Raw genomic sequence first — 23,617 nt, 5'->3', positions numbered from 1 at the left:
TTAGCCTCGGCTCCAGAGTCAACCAGGGCGGCCAGGGTGTGGGTGGAATCCGACAGATGAAGGCAAACTTGGAGCATAGGTTTCTGGCTGGTGGAGGATTGGATGATCATTGAGCTCAGCCGGGCCCCTCCTATGTCCGGTGAGCTCGGGCTTCTCCGTGCGCTGATGACTGACTGAGTCTGGCGGGCCCTCTCTCGTCGACAGGTCTGGACCCGGCGGTCAATGCGGACGGCCAGGGCGATGACCTCATCAAGTGTCGACGGTTGTTCGTATGAGACCAATTCGTCCTTCATGTAGTCGGCCAGCCTGTGCAGAAAGGCATCCACCAGCGCCTGCATGTTCCACTTGCTGCGCTGGGCCAAGGTCCGGAAATCGATCGAGTAGTCAGCCACTGTTCATCTGCCTTGGCAAATACTCATCAGTCCTCTGGATGCCTCTACCGCCGACGAGCCCAGGTCGAAGACCTTAATCATCTCCGCTGCAAACAGGGAGAAGGAGGCACACGCCGGTGTCCGGCGTTCATATTCAGCAGTCCCCCACAGGTGGGCACGGCCAGTCAGACGAGTGATGATGAAGGCCACTTTCGCTGCCTCCGACGTGAAGGTTCTGGGCTGCAGGTCGAACAGCAACCGGCAGCTGGTCAGGAAAGCACGGACTTGGGAGGGGTCACTGTCAAAACGCTCCGGACTGCTGACCTTGGGTTCCGGGGCATCGAGTGCAGCAGGAGCACCTCCCAGAGCTGGCCAGTCAGCAGCGGGTATGACAGGGGCTGGTGCAACGAGGGGCGGCGATGTTTGACTCGGAGGAGCTAGGGCGGTGAACAGCTGGAGTGCTTGGTCCAGTCATTGTTGCTGGAGCTGTTGCTGCTGCTGATGACCTAGCTGGATCAGGGCTGCAATGTCGGCAGACATCCGACTGACATCTCCTTCAGTGCGCTGCAGCCAGTCTAGGGCAGAGGTCCACAGGTAGGACCATGACATGGATGGATTATGTTATTGCATCATTTTTATACAATCAATCAATCAATCAATCAATCAATCAATCAATCAATCAATCAATCAATCAATCGAAGGGCCAATAAAACCCAGAAATATCAATGCCAAAGAAGAAATGATGGTCCTTTATTCTTTATTGATTCATTTTTTCCCTTTATATGTAATAGAGCAAAAACAAAAGAACCAGAGGTATATCACACGAGACAAAAATATTATAAAACATACAGACATTACCTGTTTTGATAGGCTTTTTGTTACCCTTTATAATGGATGGATGGATTATGTTATTGTATTATTTTTATACAATCAATCAATCAATCAATCAATCAATCAATCAATCAATCAATCGAAGGGCCAATAAAACCCAGAAATATCAATGCCAAAGAAGAAATGATGGTCCTTTATTCTATCTTTATTCAATTTTTCCTGTTATGTGTAATAGACCAAAAACAAAAGAACCAGAGGTATATCACACGAGACAAAAATAATATAAAACATACAGACATTACCTGTTTTGATAGGCTTTTTGTTACCCTTTATAATGGATGGATGGATTATGTTATTGTATCATTTTTATACAATCAATCAATCAATCAATCAATCAATCAATCAATCAATCAATCAATCAATCAATCGAAAGGCCAATAAAACCCAGAAATATCAATGCCAAAGAAGAAATGATGGTCCTTTATTCTTTCTTTCTTTTTTCCCTTTATGTGTAATAGAGCAAAAACAAAAGAACCAGAGGTATATCACACGAGACAAAAATATTATAAAACATACAGACATTACCCGTTTTGATAGGCTTTTTGTTACCCTTTATCATGGATGGATGGATTATGTTATTGTATCATTTTTATACAATCAATCAATCAATCAATCAATCAATCAATCAATCAATCAATCAATCAATCAATCGAAGGGCCAATAAAACCCAGAAATATCAATGCCAAAGAAGAAATTATGGTCTTTCTTTCTTTCTTTCTTTCTTTCTTTCTTTCTTTCTTTCTTTCTTTCTTCCCTTTATGTGTAATAGAGCAATAACAAAAGAACCAGAGGTATATCACACGAGACAAAAATATTATTAAACGTACAGATATTACCTGTTTTGATAGGCTTTTTGTTACCCTTTATAATGGATGGATGGATTATGTTATTGTATCATTTTTATACAATCAATCAATCAATCAATCAATCAATCAATCAATCAATCAATCAATCGAAAGGCCAATAAAACCCAGAAATATCAATGCCAAAGAAGAAATGATGGTTCTTTCTTTCTTTCTTTCTTTCTTTCTTTCTTTCTTTCTTTCTTTCTTTCTTTCTTTCTTTCTTCCCTTTATGTGTAATAGAGCAAAAACAAAAGAACCAGAGGTATATCACATGAGACAAAAATATTATAAAACATAGACATTACCTGTTTTGATAGGCTTTTTGTTACCCTTTATAATGGATGGATGGATTATGTTATTGTATCATTTTTATACAATCAATCAATCAATCAATCAATCAATCAATCAATCAATCAATCAATCAATCAATCAATCAATCGAAAGGCCAATAAAACCCAGAAATATCAATACCAAAGAAGAAATGATGGTCCTTTATTCTTTATTTATTCATTTTTTCCCTTTATGTGTAATAGAGCAAAAACAAAAGAACCAGAGGTATATCACACGAGACAAAAATATTATAAAACATACAGACATTACCTGTTTTGATAGGCTTTTTGTTACCCTTTATCATGGATGGATGGATTATGTTATTGTATCATTTTTATACAATCAATCAATCAATCAATCAATCAATCAATCAATCAATCAATCAATCAATCGAAAGGCCAATAAAACCCAGAAATATCAATGCCAAAGAAGAAATGATGGTCCTTTATTCTTTCTTTCTTTTTTCCCTTTATGTGTAATAGAGCAAAAACAAAAGAACCAGAGGTATATCACACGAGACAAAAATATTATAAAACATACAGACATTACCTGTTTTGATAGGCTTTTTGTTACCCTTTATCATGGATGGATGGATTATGTTATTGTATCATTTTTATACAATCAATCAATCAATCAATCAATCAATCAATCAATCAATCAATCAATCGAAGGGCCAATAAAACCCAGAAATATCAATGCCAAAGAAGAAATGATGGTCTTTCTTTCTTTCTTTCTTTCTTTCTTTCTTTCTTTCTTTCTTCCCTTTATGTGTAATAGAGCAATAACAAAAGAACCAGAAGTATATCACACGAGACAAAAATATTATCAAACGTACAGATATTACCTGTTTTGATAGGCTTTTTGTTACCCTTTATAATGGATGGATGGATTATGTTATTGTATCATTTTTATACAATCAATCAATCAATCAATCAATCAATCAATCAATCAATCAATCAATCAATCGAAAGGCCAATAAAACCCAGAAATATCAATGCCAAAGAAGAAATGATGGTCCTTTATTTTCTTTCTTTCTTTCTTTCTTTCTTTCTTTCTTTCTTTCTTTCTTTCTTTCTTTCTTCCCTTTATGTGTAATAGACCAAAAACAAAAGAACCAGAGGTATATCACACGAGACAAAAATATTATAAAACATAGACATTACCTGTTTTGATAGGCTTTTTGTTACCCTTTATAATGGATGGATGGATTATGTTATTGTATCATTTTTATACAATCAATCAATCAATCAATCAATCAATCAATCAATCAATCAATCAATCAATCAATCAATCGAAAGGCCAATAAAACCCAGAAATATCAATGCCAAAGAAGAAATGATGGTCCTTTATTCTTTATTTATTCATTTTTCCCTTTATGTGTAATAGAGCAAAAACAAAAGAACCAGAGGTATATCACACGAGACAAAAATATTATAAAACATACAGACATTACCTGTTTTGATAGGCTTTTTGTTACCCTTTATCATGGATGGATGGATTATGTTATTGTATCATTTTTATACAATCAATCAATCAATCAATCAATCAATCAATCAATCAATCAATTGAAGGGCCAATAAAACCCAGAAATATCAATGCCAAAGAAGAAATGATGGTCTTTCTTTCTTTCTTTCTTTCTTTCTTTCTTTCTTTCTTTCTTTCTTTCTTTCTTTCTTTTTTCCCTTTATGTGTAATAGAGCAATAACAAAAGAACCAGAGGTATATCACACGAGACAAAAATATTATCAAACGTACAGATATTACCTGTTTTGATAGGCTTTTTGTTACCCTTTATAATGGATGGATGGATTATGTTATTGTATCATTTTTATACAATCAATCAATCAATCAATCAATCAATCAATCAATCAATCAATCAATCAATCGAAAGGCCAATAAAACCCAGAAATATCAATGCCAAAGAAGAAATGATGGTCTTTTATTTTCTTTCTTTCTTTCTTTCTTTCTTTCTTTCTTTCTTTCTTTCTTTCTTTCTTCCCTTTATGTGTAATAGACCAAAAACAAAAGAACCAGAGGTATATCACACGAGACAAAAATATTATAAAACATAGACATTACCTGTTTTGATAGGCTTTTTGTTACCCTTTATAATGGATGGATGGATTATGTTATTGTATCATTTTTATACAATCAATCAATCAATCAATCAATCAATCAATCAATCAATCAATCAATCAATCAATCAATCGAAAGGCCAATAAAACCCAGAAATATCAATGCCAAAGAAGAAATGATGGTCCTTTATTCTTTATTTATTCATTTTTCCCTTTATGTGTAATAGAACAAAAACAAAAGAACCAGAGGTATATCACACGAGACAAAAATATTATAAAACATACAGACATTATCTGTTTTGATAGGCTTTTTGTTACCCTTTATGGAAGTGATGGCAGGATTTCATAAAACCATCGCGTGCACTGGAGGGGGCGGAGCTTCCAGAGGTGCTTGGAATGTTGGGAGAGAGTGCTTATCAGTAATCTGAAGGAGGGATTTATTTCATTCTTTCGCTTTCAGTGAAATCATAACGGTCTCCAGTTTCTACCTTTGTAAAATATTTGGGCTTCGTCTACTCATGTTAAAGGTAAGGTCATTTTTCATTGAGCAAAATTCTAGCGAGAGGCAGCATCCAGTTACGAGCAAGTGTTTAAAATAGCTTAGTGCCGTCACTGCTCCTGCTACATTCACGGGAACAGTATTGTCTTTACATCAGCAGACTGCAAGCGGAATGAACGTTAATGCTGCTGGAAAACTGTTTTTCGTTGTCTTTACATCTGCAGTTTTTTGCTTTCGTCTAACAGTAAGTAATATATTAGGCTAGCCTACGTTTTGTGATGCTCTGTAGACTACGTTGTTTGATTTAGTCTCTTTCTCGGTACGAAAGGAGAGGACCATTGTGTGTGTTTCTGCTTTTATTAATGTTTATGACAAGTCGATGAAAATACATGGAGACTAAATGATTACGGCCGAGTTAAGATACGATGGACAGTGACCAATTCCACATTGGTCGTAGGCTAGAAGAAAGAAACTACAGGCCTTTTATCTTTTTGTTTGTGTGTGCTCCTGTTCTCATCAAAATACCCCCCTCCCTCCTCCAGCCAGGCCAAATGGGGCGAAATTTCAGGAACTGATGATTGTTTTTAAACTGAAGAAATTGTAAAAATATAGTTACTGTATATCTCTTCGAGGCCGTTGAAGTGACCTCTGTTATCTCATCTCATTATCTGTAGCCGCTTTATCCTGTTCTACAGGGTCGCAGGCAAGCTGGAGCCTATCCCAGCTGACTACGGGCGAAAGGCGGAGTACACCCTGGACAAGTCGCCAGGTCATCACAGGGCTGACACATAGACACAGACAACCATTCACACTCACATTCACACCTACGCTCAATTTAGAGTCACCAGTTAACCTAACCTACATGTCTTTGGACTGTGGGGGACATGGGAGCACCCGGAGGAAACCCACACGGGTAGAACATGCAAACACCACACAGAAAGGCCCTTGCCGGCCGCTGGGCTCGAACCTAGGACCTTCCTACTGTGAGGCGCCAGTGCTAACCACTACACCACCATGCCGCCCCAAGTTATGGACTATCCATCCGTCCATTATCTGGAGCCGCTTACCCTGTTCTACAGGGTCGCAGGCAAGCTGGAGCCTCTCCCAGCTGACTATGGGCTAGAGGCGGGGTACACCCTGGACAAGTCGCCAAGTCATCACAGGGCTGACACATAGACACAGACAACCATTCACACTCACATTCACACCTACGGTCAATTTAGAGTCACCAGTTAACCTAACCTGCATGTCTTTGGACTATGGGGGAAACCGGAGCACCCGGAGGAAACCCACACGGACACGGGTAGAACATGCAAACTTCACACAGAAAGGCCCTTGCCGGCCGCTGGGCTCGAACCTAGGACCTTCCTACTGTGAGGCGACAGTGCTAACCACGACACCACCATGCCGCCCCAAGTTATGGACTATCCATCCGTCCATTATCTGGAGCCACTTATCCTGTTCTACAGGGTCGCAGGCAAGCTGGAGCCTATCCCAGCTGACTATGGGCTAGAGGCAGGGTACACCCTGGACAAGTCGCCAAGTCATCACAGGGCTGACACATAGAGACAAACAACCATTCACACTCACATTCACACCTACGGACAATTTAGAGCCACCAATTAGCCTAAAACCAGTATCTCACTGGGCTGCTACAGCCTGCGACTAGTTGGAGACACAAAAATTGCGATAAAATATGCAAATTAGCGGCAATTTTCACTTGGAATCACACTGAATTGATATTCGTACATTTTACCGCAATTGTTGTGTCTCCAACTAGTTGCAGGCTGTCGCAGCCCAGTGAGATACTGGCTTGCACTTCCTGTCTCAACTCACACTTCCTGTCTCACGGAAACTGACTTGAGAAGGGTTCGTGACTGCTTTGCGACACTAGCGACGCATTTGCAGCTATTTTGAGAGAAATTTTGTTGCACAAATTTTTTGAACATGTTCAAAATTTCAGCGACGAAGGAGCGACACTTTGCAACGAAATTGAGAAGCCCCGCGAATGTTTCAAGACACTTTTGAAACTCTCTCGTGAATGATGTTCACAATTTGTCGCAGCCCAGTGAGATACTACTCTAACCTGCATGTCTTTGGACTGTGGGGGAAACCGGAGCACCCAGAGGAAACCCACACAAACATGGGGAGAGCATGCAAACTCCACACACAAAGGCCCTCGTCGGCCGCTGGGCTCGAACCCAGGACGTTCTTGCTGTGAAGTGACAGTGCTAACCACTACAACACCATGCCCAATTGCAATCATAGTGGTCAATATTATGAAGGCCACTTCTAAACATACCTCAAATCCATCATTGACAGATGACGTAAAACCAAAATAATTGCCATTTTGGAGGTATTCTGTGGTCAAGGGTGAATTAAAATAAACCCTTTTTTAGGCTTCCCTCCTGGAGTCAACTTGGAGCATTTTCTTTTTGTTCGCTTCTTTTTGTTGGTTAAATAGTACGATCATTTGGTGTAAAGGGCTGTAATAATAAGTCCCACAAAGGAAAAGGTAGAAAACTTAACCACAGGAAAGACAGCGCACAACAAAAACTCCAGTGTTGAATCAACTCCCATAGAGTTGATTTCAGCACTTTTTCAGGGTTAAAATAGCTCCACACTCTTCGGAGTTGAACTGACACTTTCAAAATAGTTTAAAAATTTAACACTATGCCAGAATTCCTTCTTCAACTCACAAAACAGAGTTAAATTAACCCTAAGAGATAAGACAAGTAACACTGCTCCGAGTTACTTTTTTTTTTAAAAACTATTTGGGTAGTGTTAGTTTTACTCCTTAAAGTGTTAAGCTATCTACAGTGAAAAAAATGTAAAATTAATTATGAGAATATTTCAAATGAAGGGCAGCATGGTGGTGTAGTGGTTAGCGCTGTCGCCTCACAGCAAGAGGGTCCGGGTTCGATCCCTGTGGCCGGCGAGGGCCTTTCTGTGCGGAGTTTGCATGTTCTCCCCGTGTCCGCGTGGGTTTCCTCCGGGTGCTCCGGTTTCCCCCATAGTCCAAAGACATGCAGGTTAGGTTAACTGGTGACTCTAAATTGACCGTAGGTGTGAATGTGAGTGTGAATGGTTGTCTGTGTCTATGTGTCAGCCCTGTGATGACCTGACGACTTGTCCAGGGTGTACCCCGCCTTTCGCCCGTAGTCAGCTGGGATAGGCTCCAGCTTGCCTGTGACCCTGTAGAACAGGATATAGCGGCTAGAGATGATAAGATGAAATGAGATTTCAAATGAAAAAAATTATTCTTAGCTATTCACTGTTATAATAAAACATTGTGAATGAAGGTATAACATCCAAAATTTCACCTGAAACACTGTATGAGCTTTGAATATCAAACGGTTTATGGAATTTAAGCTCAGGCATTTTTATGATATACCTTTCCTCAGTTCGTAACACTCTGAATGCATGATAATGGTCATCAAAATTCTCTGTGAAAAGCTTGTTTGTCAACAAAAAAAGGTCATCTTCAACCAAAAGTATTGCTTATTTCACCAAAGACTGGCATGTCTTCTTCCACTGCACTGCAAATAACAAGTCCAGCTTTATACTTGAAACTATCAGCTTTAACCCAACTAATTGAGAAAACGTCTTTTGACAAGGTCATTTCAAGCATTTCATTGTTGACTACATTCTCATCTCTGCGGGAAAAAGTCAGCCTGACTATGGGCACAGGTGGAGCACAAAGAGACAAAGTGATTGATATTGGAGACCATGTTCTCCCACCAATACTTGCTTTTCAGAAGCTGGTTAGTGTGATGGCTGCTGGGGTGCCCTGTGGCTAGAGAGGAGTGAGCCCATGTGATGAGTTTGCCTCGGAGTCTTGATGGCACATGCATGAGTCCGGGAAGACAGTTCTCAGGTGGGTTAGCCGGTTGAGATTGCCTGATTTCTTTGTCGATGTCCCAAGTGATAGCTTGTACAAAACAGGCTGGTGGAAGAATGGGAGTGGGTTCAGATATGTGAGTTGATGTGTTATGGATTCTGGAGAGAGCATCAGCCTTTGTATTTCTGGAGCCAGGGTAGGATATCATGAACTGGAATCGGGTGAAGTATAGGGCCCATGTGGCTTGGCGGGGATTCAGACGTTTAGCTGTCTTTAGGTACTCAAAAGTTCTTGTGGTCAGTGAAGATGGTGAACAGGTGTGCAGCGCCTTCCAACCAGTGCCTCCATTCCTCTAGCGCCAGTTTAATGGCCAGGAGCTCTCAGTTTCCAATATCATAATTTTGTTCAGTTGGGGTGAGCTTCTTGGAGTAGAAGGTGACGGGACGTAGCTTGGGCTTTTCCCCAAGATGCTGAGAGAGAACCCCTCCTACTCCAGTTTCTAAAGTGTCTACCTCCACGATGAATAGCTTCGTAGGGTCTGGATGTTGCAAGATAGGGGCCGTAGTGAAGGCGGACTTGAGCCGGTTGAATGCACCTTCGGCTGCTCTTAACTGTTCCAGAGCTGAAGGCATCCATGGAAGCCGATAGGGGTATTTGATGGTGATCTGATTGAGGCCTCGATAATAGATACATGGGTGGAGACATCCCCCTTCTCAATAAAGAAGAAGCTGGCTGAAGCTGGAGATGTTGATGGTCTACGAGTAATATATCCTTGTTTCAATGCCTCTTGAACATACTCCTCCATAGCAGCTTGTTCAGATTATGGACAGGGGGTAGATATGGTTGCGAGTAGGAGTTGTACCTGGGAGGTTTATGGTGCAGTCATAGGGACAATGAGGAGTCAGGCCCACTGGCTTTACCCTTGCTGAACACTTCTTTGAGCTCTAGGTAGCATGAAGGAACATTATCTAGTGAATTGACCAGAGAGCTCTCCACAGAGGTAGAAGAGAGCACGAGTTGGGGGAGTTTCAGGCAGTTCTGGAAACAAGACGGGGACCATTGGAGGATTTCTTTTTGTTGCCAAGATATTAAAGGATCATGAAGCTGAAGCCACAGGAATCCCAAAATAAGGTCATGATGGGCAGTATGTGTGACAAACAAGGTCAGAGTGGATTGCCCCTGCCTGAATTTCAAGGGGTGATGTGTGTGCAGTAACAAGCCCATCACCAATGGGATCTCTGTTGATGGCTTTTAATTTGAGTGGTCTTTGGAGTTTGTCAGTGGACAAGTGGAATTTCTGGATGATCGAGCTGCTGCTGAAATTTCCTTCTGCCCCTGAGTCTATGAACGCAGAGAGAATATGGGTTGAGTGTGGCAGTTTTAACACAACGGGTACCTTAAATGAGTAAGACTTGTGAATTGCTATGGAACTCACCGGGCTAGGAAGACTGGTTACTTGGCAGGTCTGATTCTCCTGCAGTGGGCGAACAGGGCACTTAGCAATCTGATGTCTGGACTCACCACAGTAGAAACAGAGGCCCTCATGGCATCTCTTGTCTCTCTCAGACCGTTGTAAGCAAGCGTAAGAGACCTCCATGGGAGTTGGGGAGGCCAAAGTAGGAGAGGGTGCTGGAGGTGGCTGTAATGAGGTCTGTTCTTGATGAGGTGATCCAGACGAATAACCAGATCAATGAGGGAGTCAAGAAAGAGATGTTCATCATGGCAGGCCATGCCACTGAGCACTTCAGGGCATAGACCTTGATGAAACATGGCTTTTAGTGCTGGCTCGTTCTAACCACTACCAGTGGCCAGTGTGCGAAATTCCAGCGCATATTCAGTGACTCTCCTATCTCCTTGTCTGATGGTCAACAAGCTCTCGTTGACTTCAACTCCTTCAGGCTGATGATCAAACACTCACTTAAAAAACTCTATGAACTGGTCATAGGATGTGGTATGTTCACCCCCAAGCTTCCACACAGCGCTAGCCCACTGTAAAGCCTTGCCTGAAAGGAGAATGATGAATTGAGCAATCTTCTGTTCTCTTGTGTGAGAGTGGAGAAATACAGGTAGCATTGGAGCAGGGATCCCTTGCAGTTAAACACTTCACCTGAATACTTTCCAGGTTGTGGAATCATCTGAGAAGCACTAGTGGAAAATGAGGATGAGGATGGCCTGCAACACGACAGCAGTGAGTTGTGACATCCTGGTGTTGAGATCGCTGATTATCTGCTGGTGTTCTCCTAACAGACACCCTTGAGCGTTAATTGCAGTTTGCTTGGCTTCCTCTTAAGTCAAGTCAAGTCAAGTCAACTTTATTGTCAAATATGCTATACATTAGGGGTGGGCGATATGGGCAAAAAATAATATCTCGATATTTTTTAGGATTTTAACGATAACGATATTTTGACGATATTTAAAAAAAACACTTGCTTAAAGATTACAATAATTACAATGACTAAAATAATCATTGCAGTGACACAAGTATTTAAGGAAAAGCCATATTTATTTTCTTAAACAACTTTAAATTAATAAAAATGAATAATTCAATTGACAGTTCGTAACGGCAGCAAACATTCTAATCAACCGTCTCTGACGGCAGTACGGGTCTGCAAATATCCCGCCTGTTCCGCTGCCAACAACCAATCATATGTCGATCTGAACCAACAGCTTTCCAATCATCTTGCAGCTTCGTGCTCCGCTGTTCCTCTCCTGCCGTTATAGAAGTACTGCGCCTGCGCAGTGTCAAAATAATCCACGAGAAAAGTGGATTTTAAAGCTTTTTCTGAGTCATGAGAACCAACCTAACACTCAAGTATAATCAACTTTTCATGGCGATTTCAATCATATGCACTTCGCGACTGTTAGTTTTCACAGAGTCCAGTATTGATATCTCCCCATTCATGTTCAGAGGGTCTGGTCTCACTAATCCGAAAAAGATGCCTGAAAGTGGCCGGTGAGTGACAGCACTTGGCCTGATAGGAGCCCGTCACAGCTTCTTCTTCTTCTTTGTTTTTTTTTTTCCCCTCAAAAAAAAAACGTAAACTACAAGTCAAAGTTTTTCAGTATAACAATAATAAAGAAAAATGTGCTCAATTTAAAATGTATTGAAACTATTCGAAATCGGCTGATCGGTTCATTCATTGTTATCCGTGAGTACAGAAACACTAGTAATAATTTCTGGATCATTGCTATAAACGTGGACTAATATTTCTTGGGAACCAATGGGTTAATGACATGGAATGAACCAACCGACCAATCGCATTTTTTCTTCAGATGGTATCTGGGTAAATGAGCAGCTGTCTCAGCCAATCACATTTTATTGCTGGACGGGATCATATCACGACATCTTCCGGTAGATACCCGAAATCAGCTTTGCGCGTTGTGAGGCCAGCGGAGCAAAAAAAAAAAAAAACTTTTAATATGCTGAGCAATGTTTGATACATTTTGGAAAGTTGTTTTGGTTGCTTTATAGGTTTCTTAGAATATTTAACTCGTCACGTCTGTGCTGTTCTCCTGGGTTGCTAGAAACAGTTGTGTTGCCCTGGCTTGGCGTATAAAATGTGTGCCCCCCCAAAGCAATTCAAGGCCCGTCCGTCAGTCCGTGTCTGGCGCCGGGTCTGCTCCGCTCTGTATTGATTTTTGGCGGCTTAATTAAAAAAACTCGATAATGCAAAATTACACATCGTCAAAACAACATTCACGATGACATCGCAGACGATACATATCGCCCACCCCTACTATACATGTTCGACATACAGCACAGATGAAATTTCAGTCCTCTCTGACCCACGGTGCAAACAGGCAATGCAATAAATAAAAATAGAATAATTGAAAAAACAAACAGTATAAACACTCTAGATAAGAACTAGACATAAACACTCATAAACAGACAATATAAACAGTAAAAACACTCTAGATAAGAATTAGACAGACTAAACACTCAAACAATATAAACAGTATAAACACTAGATAAGAACTAGACATAGACTAAACACTCAAACAAATGATATAAACAGTATTAACACTCTAGATAAGAACTAGACATAGACTAAACACACACACACACGCGTAAATTGGTGCAAATAAACAGTCAAGAGCACTTGAGGTATAGCAGGTAAACATGAAATAAGCAGTATAAACAATAAACTAATGGCTGTTAAGGTGAGGTAGTGTGGAATAGTGCAAATGAGCGAGGTAAAGTGAAATGTGCAGTCCCTGAGTTCAGTGTGTTAATGAACGTTGAGATGTATGTATGTATGTATGTATGTATGTATGTGTGTGTGTGTGTGTGTGTGTGTGTGTTGGGGGAACTGTGAGGGTGACATGTCAGATGCTGAAGGGGGGGCAGGGGGAGCGCGAGCAGAATCTGTGGCAGGGGGCAGAGGGGGGAGGAGAGGCAGAACAGGGAGGGAGTTGAGCCTCCTGACCGCCTGGTGAAAGAAACTGTTCTTGAGTTTACTGGTTTTGGCCCGGAGACTCCGCAGTCTCCTCCCCGACGGCAGCAGACTGAAGAGGCTGTGAGATGGGTGGGTGGGGTCACCTGCAATCCTGATGGCTTTGCGGGTGAGGCGGGAGTTATAAATATCAATTAGAGAAGGGAGAGAGACACCAATGATCCTCTCAGCTGCTCTCACGATGCACTGCAGAGTCTTGCAGCAGGACACGGTGCAGGCACCGTACCACACAGTGATGCAGCTGGTCAGGATGTTCTCGATGGTGCCTCTGTAGAATGTGTGCATGATGGGGGCCGGGACTCTTGCTCTCCTCAGTTTGCGGAGGAAGTACAGACGCTGTTGGGCTTTTTTGGCCAGTGATGCAGTGTTGTTGCTCCAGGACAGGTCTTCAGAGATGTGCACACCCAGAAACTTGGTGCTGCTCACCCTCTCCACTGCAGCACCGTCGATAGATAGTGGAGCATGCTGGGTGTGCGCTCTCCTGAAGTCCACAACAATCTCCTTCGTCTTCTCCATGTTCAGGGCGGAGATTGTTGTCCTTGCACCACATGGCCAAGCGGCTCACTTCACTCCTGTAGATTGTCTCATCGCCATTGTTGATGAGACCCACCACAGTCATGTCATCCGCAAACTTAATGAAGAGATTAGAGTTGGATGTTGGTGTGCAGTCGTGGGTCAGCAGAGTGAAGAGGAGGGGGCTCAGCACACATCCTTGGGGGGCCCCCGTGTTCAATGTGATGGTGCTGGAGGAGTTGCTGCCGACCCGTACAGTCTGTGGTCTCCCCGTCAGGAAGTCCAGCAGCCAGTTGCACAGGGAGGTGTTGAGTCCCAGCTGGTCCAGTTTATGAATGAGCTGCTGAGGAATAATTGTGTTGAATGCTGAGCTAAAGTCTATGAACAGCATTCTTACATACGAGTCTTTTGTCTCCAGGTGGGTGAGGGCTGAGTGGAGGGCAGTGGAGATGGCGTCATTGGTCGAACGGTTGGATTGATATGCAAACTGGAAAGGGTCCAGGGCGGGGGGAGGGCAGACTTGATATGCCACATGACTAGCCGCTCGAAGCACTTCATGAGGATGGGAGTGAATGCGACAGGGAGGTAGTCATTGAAGCAGGAGGGAGACGGCTTCTTTGGGACCGGGACGATGGTGGTGGCTTTGAGGCACGTGGGGACAACAGCCTGGCTCAACAAGATGTTGAAGATGTCTGTAAAGACATCTGTGAGCTCCTTGGCACAGTCTCTCAGGACACGACCAGGAATGTTATCAGGACCTGGGGCTTTTCGTGCATTTGTCGTCCTGAGAGTTCTCCTCACACTGTCAGGGGACAGCGTCAACACCTGGTTGCCGGGAGGTGGTGGGGTCTTCTGTGCCGTGGTGCTGTTGTCTGCCTCAAAGTGAGCGAAAAAGTCGTTCAACTGATTCAGCAGAGACGTGGAGTTGTCACAGGTCTGCGGCGAGGGCTTGTAGTCTGTGATGGTCTGTATCCCCCGCCACAGGTTCCTGGTGTCTCTGCTGTCATTGAAATAGTCAGCAATGTACCTGGAATACTGTCTCTTGGCCACCCTGATGCCTCGTGACTGGTTGGCCCTAGCTGTCCTCAGGCCCACCTCGTCCCCAGCTCTGAAGGCGGTGTTCCGAGCCCACAGGAGCCTGTGGACTTCCCCTGTCAGCCATGGCTTCTGATTGGCCCAAATGGAGATGGTTCTGGTGACCGTAACATCGTCCATGCACTTCCTCATGTAGGCAGTGACGGTCTCCGTGTACTCCTGTAGATCTGTGATGTTGTTGTAGGTGGCCGCCTGTCTGAACATGCTCCAGTCAGTCGTGGAAAAACAGTCCTGGAGTGCCTCTGAGGACCCCTCTGGCCACACACGTATCTGCTTTGTAGCTGGTTTGGTGACTTTAACCAGCGGCCTGTATGCTGGCATTAGCATAACAGTGGAGTGATCTGAGGCCCCAAGGTGGGGGAGGGATAGGGCTTTGTAGGTGTCTTTATGCATGGTGTAAACATCTCATCTCATCTCATCTCATCTCATCTCATCTCATCTCATCTCATCTCATTATCTCTAGCCGCTTTATCCTTCTACAGGGTCGCAGGCAAGCTGGAGCCTATCCCAGCTGACTACGGGCGAAAGGCGGGGTACACCCTGGACAAGTCGCCAGGTCATCACAGGGCTGACACATAGACACAGACAACCATTCACACTTACGGTCAATTTAGAGTCTGGTGTAAACATTGTCCAGAGTATTGTTTCCACATGTGGGAAAGTTGATATGTCCATAGTGTTTTGGAAACACGCTCTTGGGGTTTGCATGGTTGAAATCCCCAGCCAGGATGAGGAAGGCATCTGGGTGGGCTGTCTGCTGCTCACTGATGTGCTGATAGAGTTCATTCAGTGCTTCACTCCTGTTGTTGTTGGAGCCGGAAGGGATGTATATTGCTACCAGCAATATGGCTGTGAATTCCCTCGGCAGGTAGAATGGCCGGCACTTAATAATTATAAACTCCACCAGTGGTGAGCAGTGTTTGCAGACCACAACAGCATCGCGGCACCAGGCATCATTGATGTAAACACAGAGTCCTCTGCCGCAAGTCTTCCCCCCCTCAACTAGCGCTCTGTCTGACCGGTAGCATGTTAGCTGGGCTAGCTGAATGGCACAGTCCGGGATGCTGCCGTTAAGCCATGTTTCCACAAACACGAGGACACAACACTCACTCACAGACTTAAAAGATGAGCGGAGCAGGCGGACATAATCCAGCTTGTTGTCCAGCGAGTGTACGTTGGCCAGAGTGATGGTAGGGATAGCCGGCCGGTGAGGGCTAGCTGCTAGCCTAGCCCGGATACCTCCGCGCTTGCCCCTCTTCTGATTCCACATGTTCCGCCTGTGGTGCTTCCACTGTGGGCTGGATGCAGGAGTGGGGGTCGGTGGTTGAGCAGGCCTCCGGAGCAAACCGTAGTCGCATAGCACTTCTGCGTCCGCTGGATTTATATCCTTTAATATAGTTCTGCGGATGTTGAGCAGAAACTCACGGGAGTATGTGCGTCTTAAGACTGATGGACGCGACAAAGACGAACAAATACATACTGTTTTAAAACACAAAAAACACGAAAACACCGTTCTGTCGGGACAGAGAGGAGCCGCTGCGTGTGTACGCACCGCCATCTGCATCCTCTGCTGCATCCTGTGCTGCATCCATTGATGGCGAAGTATCCTGTCAGGGTGCAGGCACTTAGGGATGCAAACACAGGGGAGAGCGGGTGCGTTGCAAACTGTAAACAAAGCCAAATCGGGAAACTGGAGACGTAGTCAGGGACGGGCAAGGGTTGGTTGATTGGTGAACAGAATATCAGAGATCAGGCAAGAGAATGAAGTCAGAAATAAACGTAAAGAGAGTTCAGTAACGGGAAGTCAGGCAGATAGTCAAATGGCTCAGTAAAGTCAGGCATGGGGAAACGGAACGATACTTCGCAAAGTCAGAGTGTGAAAGCTGAGCTTATTTCGGGAAGGTGATTGCCGGTAAATTAGAGACAGATGTTGAGGTTAGAATTCTGGTGACGAGGGGTGCTGTGGTGCTTGGGAAGTGCAGTCCGGAGCAGCCATGTTTGGAGGCTGCCCCGAACTCAGGTTTTCAGCTCTGTTACTGACATTTAATTTGTGTGAACGTTTATTTAACTGAGAAGTACAAAGAAAAGATTTTCAGTAGTTTTACTGACCAACTTAAGTGTATTTTGTAAATATAAATAAAGTTATAATTTGATGCCTGCAATGCACTCAAAAAAAAGTTGTGACAGAGGTGTTATTACCATTGTATTACATCACCTTTCCTTTAAAACACTTTTTAATCGTATGGGATCCGAGGATACTAATTGTTGCAGTTTTGCAATTGCCATTTTTGTCCATTCTTGCTTGATACAAGACTTTAGCTGCTTAATAGTCCGTGGTCACTGTTGTCTGAGCCTCCTCTTCATGATGCACCATATGTCCTCAATAGGAGACAGATCTGGACTGACAGCAGGCCAGTCAAGCACACGCACTCTGTGTCGAAGAAGCCACGCTGTTGTAGCCCATGCAGAATGAGGCGTGACATTGTCCTGCTGAAATAAGCATGGACTTCCCAGGAAGAGACATTGCCTTGATGAATATGTCTCTCTAAAATCCCAATATATGCCCCAATATATCAAAGGTACCTTCTCACACATGCAACTCACCCATGCTGTGGACAGTGATGTCCCCATACCATCACAGATGCTGACTTTTGCACATTTAACATTCTGATAACAAACTAGATGGTTGTGTTCACCTTTGGCACTGAGAGCTCAGCATCTGGGTTTCCTGAAAACAAGCTGGAATATGGACTCGTCTGACCACAGCACGTTTCCACTGTCATTCGATCCATCCGACATGAGTTCGGGTCCAGAGAAATTGGCGTTATTTCTGCATAGAATTGATGAATGACTTCCTCTTTGCATAATACAAATTCATGTTGCATTTCTGAATGCAACGGCAGACTGTGTTAAGTGAGAACAGTTTTCTGAAGTACTCCCAAGCCATGTAGCTATATTTGTCACATTAGCATGATGGTTTCTCAGGCAGTGCTGCCTGAGGGCTCGAAGGCCACGCACATTCAACAGTGATTTCCAGCCTTGCCCTTTACACACATAGATGTCTCCAAATTCCCTGAATCTTTTCACAATATTATGTACTGTAGGTTTTGAAAGACCTAAAATTTTGCATTAAGAAATGTTCTTTTTGAATTGACTAACAATTCTCTCATGAATTTTGACACAAAGGGGTGAGCTTCAACCCATCTTTGCTTGCAAAGACTGAGCCTTTGGTGCATGCTCCTTTTATACCCAATCATGATAGCAAATAACCTGCGTATTGTGGAATCTTCCAAAATAGTGTTACTTGAATATCTTATGAACTTTTCAGTGTTATCTTGCCTCTGTTGCAACTTTTTTGAGTGTGTTACAGGCATCAAATTCTAACTTTGTTTATATTTACAAAATACAATCAAGTTGGTTTGTAAAACTATTGAAAATCTTTTCTTTGTACTTTTGTCAGTTAAATAAAGGGTCACATGAATTAACAAATCACATATTTGTGTTTTTATTGCATTTTGGAAAATATTCCAACTTTTCTGGAAATTGGATTGTATATGTCCCAAAGTAAAACCTATTTAGTGCTAAAAAATGCAATTCTGAATTTAAACAGTAAAATTTAAGTGTAATAATTATATTAAATGACCACAAGGTCAAAACTGAGCCTGCATTTGACTCTTGGGCAATTCCATGTAAATGTCAACCTCACCATGCAAAAATAAAGCAACATGTAATACATCAAAACCACTCCTAGAGATATCACCTAGGCCTGTATTTTACAGATGTGAATAAGTTGAACCAATTTGTAACCAACCTAATATGTCACGGTCAGTCTTTCTTTCTTATAATGTAAAACCCAAGCTAAAATCAACTTTGATCATGTACAATTCTATATTATTGCCACAAGCCACAGAAATGTATGCTAAAATCCACAAAACAGCAAAACAATAGCCATCCTAAATATTATTTAAGAACTTTGATAGTTTTAGCTGATATTTAGAGAGTTTTTCAAAGGGTTATGGTGGTTAAATTGCTGATTTTCTAAACATATGCCATGTCTATTTCAGACGCGTCACATCCATAACGGAATTTCGTCACATCCATAACGCTGACTTTTCCTTCTGAAACTCTGCATGAAATACAAAATATTTTAAACAAAGATTTTTTAATATTCACCTTGGACCCCTCTATCAAATGGATATCTCCATTTCGACATTAGGTTTACAATTTCACAGAGTTTGATAAAAATGTACAGTCACCCAAGAAAAGTGATACTTTTTCTGTCACATCCATAACACATCTTTTATTGGCATTTTCTGGCATGCCCTAGATGTACTATGGGAATTGTTCTTGTTCTATCACTTCTCCAGTATGGTACAGCCTTAAAATATGCAACACCTGTTTAAATACTGGGAGACAATAAAACATGCACTGGGTCATTTGTTGCCATTTTGAGTTCAAGTGTCACGTCCATAACGCTGGAATTGCTCTCTTACAAACATATTTACAAGAACTTAGACATTACTACTGTAGGTAGGGCTGGTATATCCTTGTAAGATAAGGTATAAGAAACTCCAGCATATGTACTGGACCTATTTGCAGAAGTTAGTTGGTATTATTCAAAAAGACCACCATGATTGTGAAACAGTCCTTATAGTTTCAGAACTGTTCACATACCATAAACAATATAGTTGGCACTATCCAACTATACAAAAAAAGTAATATAGATTTAGGAAATAAGTCACAGTCTCCATCATTTGCTTGCTACAGTGACTACGTTTACATGCACATCCAAATCGAGCTGCTGTCGGTAATCGAGCTGAAGGTCCCAGCAGGGTGCCAGAGAAATCCAATCCTACATGCACACAATGAAATCGGGCTATTGTGTGAGGTGCATTGTGCACCCGAGCCACAGGTGGCGCAACACGCCCCATCGTGTTGGTACACTTCCGGTTGTCATCATGAAGAAGAGCTATTCAAGAGTGTAAACAAAGTTATCAGTTCCGTGTTCTCCATTGCGCGTTTTTCTCCCGTCCATGAATTTTAATATATTCAACTCCTTAAGCTGAATGAGCATGAACTCTGTCTCCTCATTGCTCCAGAAGTACACGTTTCTGCTTGCCTGTGGCAGTGGGGGCGTGGTCAAGTGCCGGTCTGTGACAGGAGGGCGGAGCCAGGGAAGGTGAGTGGCAGAATCACTTCACCTGACGGTAATTAACCTGTGTTTGTGTGTCTTCCGAGTAACCGCGCCCTATTTAAGGAGGCAGAGGGAGAGCAGAGGGGAGAGCTCATCCCGGGACTAGAACACAGCGCGCGTGTGTGTTTTTTTTTCTCTCAAGAATAAAAATAGGCTGTTAAACTGAAAAGTCTGACAATAAAAAGCCTATTAGTATCAGAAGCTTTGTCCTGCCGTCCTCTGTGCTCCACCCACACTTCAGAGAGCTCTACATCGCCATTTTCTCTTCTTCGTTTGTTCCTCCTGACCTCTTCTGCTGCTCGCTACTACTGTTGTCATGCCGACCGAGGCTGTTGTGTTTCCCGCTTGTGGTCTCGTCACTCGTCACTTCCGGAAGTAGCTCGACAACTAGCTCGATAGGGTATACATGCACAAAGTAGCTCGGCAGAAATCGCATAAACTAGGTCGTGTAGCTCGATTCCGAGAAATCAAGTTCGGTTCAATTTCAGCCAAATTAAGGTGTATACATGGCATTTTGAACTTCGATTTCAGTCGAGCAACGGCAGAAATTCGATTCTCTCTATGTGCATGTAAACGTAGTGAGTGTCTTTCTTTTCAGCCCATCATGTTGATCGCAGTTATGGACAAAGTCTCGGAGCTCTTTTTTGTTTGTTTGTTTTAAAAGTTTAAATTTAATTTTCCAGGACATCATACTTTGCAGACAAATTTGTTGCTTTCTCACTACACTTTAGAAGGTCCAGGATATTAAGTTTGTCTTCGACGGTGTCATATCCACATGTGCAGTGGCATGCCTTGAACTACTACAACCCCAGTTCCAAAAAAGTTGGGATGCTGTGTAAACTGTAAATAATCAGAATGTGATCATTTGCAAATCATGGAAACCCTATATTTCATTAAAAATAGTACAAAGACAATATATCAGATGTTGAAACTGAGAAATTGTATTTTTTTTTTTAAATATGTGCTAATTTTAATTTGATGTCAGCAATATGTTTCAAAAAAGTTGGGATGGGACATGTTTACCACTATGTTGCATCAACTCGACTTTTAACAACACTCTGTAAACATTTGGGAACTGAGGAGACCAACTGCTATAGTTTTGAAAGAGAAATGTCCCATTCTTGCCTAATATACAATTTCAGTTGCTCAACAGTTTGGGGGCTCCTTTGTCGTATTTTGTGCTTCATAATGCACAAAATGTTTCAAATGGGAGGCAGGTCTGCACTGCAGGCAGGCCAGTTTAGCACCTGGACTCTTTTACTATGAAGCCATGGAGTAACGGTGTTTTAATATGTGCAGAAAGCGGTTTGGCATTGTCTTGCTGAAAGAAGGAAAGCCTTCCCTGAAAAAAAAAATTGTCTGGATGGTAGCATATTGCTCTGAAACATGTATCATTCAGCATAAATGATGCCTTCCCAGATGTACAAGCTACCCATGTCATGTGCACTAATGCACCCTTCATACCATCACAGATGCTGGCTTTTGAACTGTGCACTGATAACAAGCTGGATAGTCCCTCTCCTCTTTAGCCTGGAGGACGTGGTGTCCATGATTTCTGAAAAGAATTTCTGCTTTTGATCCATCAGACCTCGGGACAGTTTTCACCTCAGTCCATCGTAAAAGAGCTGTGGCCCAGAGAAGGTGGCTGTGTTTCTGGATATTGTTTATATCTGGTTTTAACTTGCATTTGTAGATGCAGTAATGAGTTGTTTTCACAGACGATGGTTTTCTGAAGTGTTCCTGAGCCTGTACAGTGATTTCCACTAAAGACACATGTCTACTGGGGGCGTCGTGGCTCGGGTGGATGGGGTGCCGCGCCGTGGATCTGGGGGCCCGGGTTCGATTCCGACCCGGGGTCGTTTCCCGGTCCCTCCCCGTCTCTCTCTCTCCTGCTCATTTCCTGTCTCTACACTGTCCTATCTAATGGGGGTGAAAAAAGCCCAAAAAATATCTTTAAAAAAAAAGACACATGTCTACTTTTAATGCAGTGTCTCCTGAGGGCCTGAAGATCACAGGCGACCAGTGTCAGTTTTCAGCCTTGTCGCTTGCATACAGAGATTTTTCCAGATTCTCTCAATCTTTTAATCATGTTATGTACCATAGATGTTATGATCCCCAAATTCTTTGCAGTTTTACATTGAGGAATGTTATTCTTAAATTGTTGCACTGTTTGCCCACGCAGTCTTTCACAGAGTGGTGAACCCCTCCCCATCTTTACTTCTGAGAGACTCCGCCTCTCTGGGATGCTCTTTTTATACCCAGTCATGTTATTGACCTGTTGCCAATTAACCAAATTAGTTTTTTTTAGCATTACACAACTTTTTCAGTCTTTTGCTGCTCCTGTCCCAACTTTTCTGAAACGTGTTGCTGACATCAAATTAAAATTTAGTATATATTTTCCAAAAACAATAAAATTTCTCAGTTTCAACATTTGATATATTGTCTTTGTACTATTTTCAATGAAGTATAGGGTTTCCATGATTTGCAAATCTTCACATTCTCTTTTTATTTATGTTTTACACAGTGTCCCAACTTTGTTTGGAATTAGGGTTGTACTCATGTGCACATACGCAGTGCCATTAATAGTAATTGCCAGCACTTGTTCTGGATTAGAGCACAATCACAGCGTGTGTTTATAAGGACTCTAATTACACACAGACTTTGTGAAGTATACATACTGTACCTTGTGTCTCACATGACCAAGCATTTTGTAGCACTATGCTGATATGCTGGTTTCCAACTTTGCTTTGTATTTTGTATTTTGCCCTTTGATATCCTGTCTGTGCCTTGACCACTGCCTGTTTCTCGACTCTGATTTTTTTTTATCACTGATTTGGATCTGTTTGCCAGTGTGTTTTTAAATAAATTTTTTCAGTGATTACATCCATCTATCTGCATTTTCTGACAGACAGAGAGTATCTTACACTTACGAGTAGCCATGACAACAATGCTTACAGAGTAAACACCCAAGTAAAACTGCTTATAACTCATAAAATAAAGTCCTTTTAAGGAATTTTTTTAAAGTCAGTGATCGCCTTTCTCGATAATTGTTAGTGGTTGTCACATGTGCAAATTAAGCTAGTTTTATGACGTTAACAATTGTTAACTTGACTGTGGACTTGATTACTTATTGTTTGTCTCTGGTGGGAAGAGCGTGGCTCAGTGATGTTTTCTGAAGATATCACTTTTCATTGTCATTAAAGGTGAGGGAAACAAAATTGTTCGTTATATGCGAAAGTTCATAGTAAAAAGAGTTCATTATAGCAGGGTTGTAGTCTATGAGGTTAGAGGCAGCATGTGGGGTTAACACTCCAACTTTTTGTGGTCAAGTTGTATGGATCGATGTTATTAATAGATGACAGTTTTTCCAAATAATGGTCCCTGGTATTCTCTCACTTTGTTTCTGCTTCCTCAGTTTTACTGCTTTCACTGCTACCAAAGAGTATAAAGGTAAAAGTATAAAAGTTGGTCTGAACTACCAAATGAAGTTTGGTGGCTCTCTGATGAAG

The 23,617-nt window shown here is 42.4% G+C and overlaps 1 protein-coding gene across 1 annotated transcript in view; it reads left to right on the top strand.

Annotated features, from left to right (window-relative positions):
• Positions 1–4,951: 4,951 nt before the first annotated feature.
• LOC132889218 (signal-induced proliferation-associated 1-like protein 2) overlaps positions 4,952–23,617 on the top strand; it is a 246,877-nt gene continuing 228,211 nt past the window's right edge. Inside the window, exon 1 of the mRNA XM_060925482.1 lies at positions 4,952–5,039. The gene's annotated coding sequence lies outside the window, so the exon portion shown is untranslated. The remainder of the gene's footprint in view (positions 5,040–23,617) is intronic.

Source organism: Neoarius graeffei, chromosome 7 (genome assembly GCF_027579695.1).
Source record: "Neoarius graeffei isolate fNeoGra1 chromosome 7, fNeoGra1.pri, whole genome shotgun sequence".
Taxonomy (NCBI): domain Eukaryota; kingdom Metazoa; phylum Chordata; class Actinopteri; order Siluriformes; family Ariidae; genus Neoarius; species Neoarius graeffei.
The sequence above is the reverse complement of the archived record's forward strand: the minus strand, read 5'-3'. Positions and strand labels throughout refer to the sequence as shown.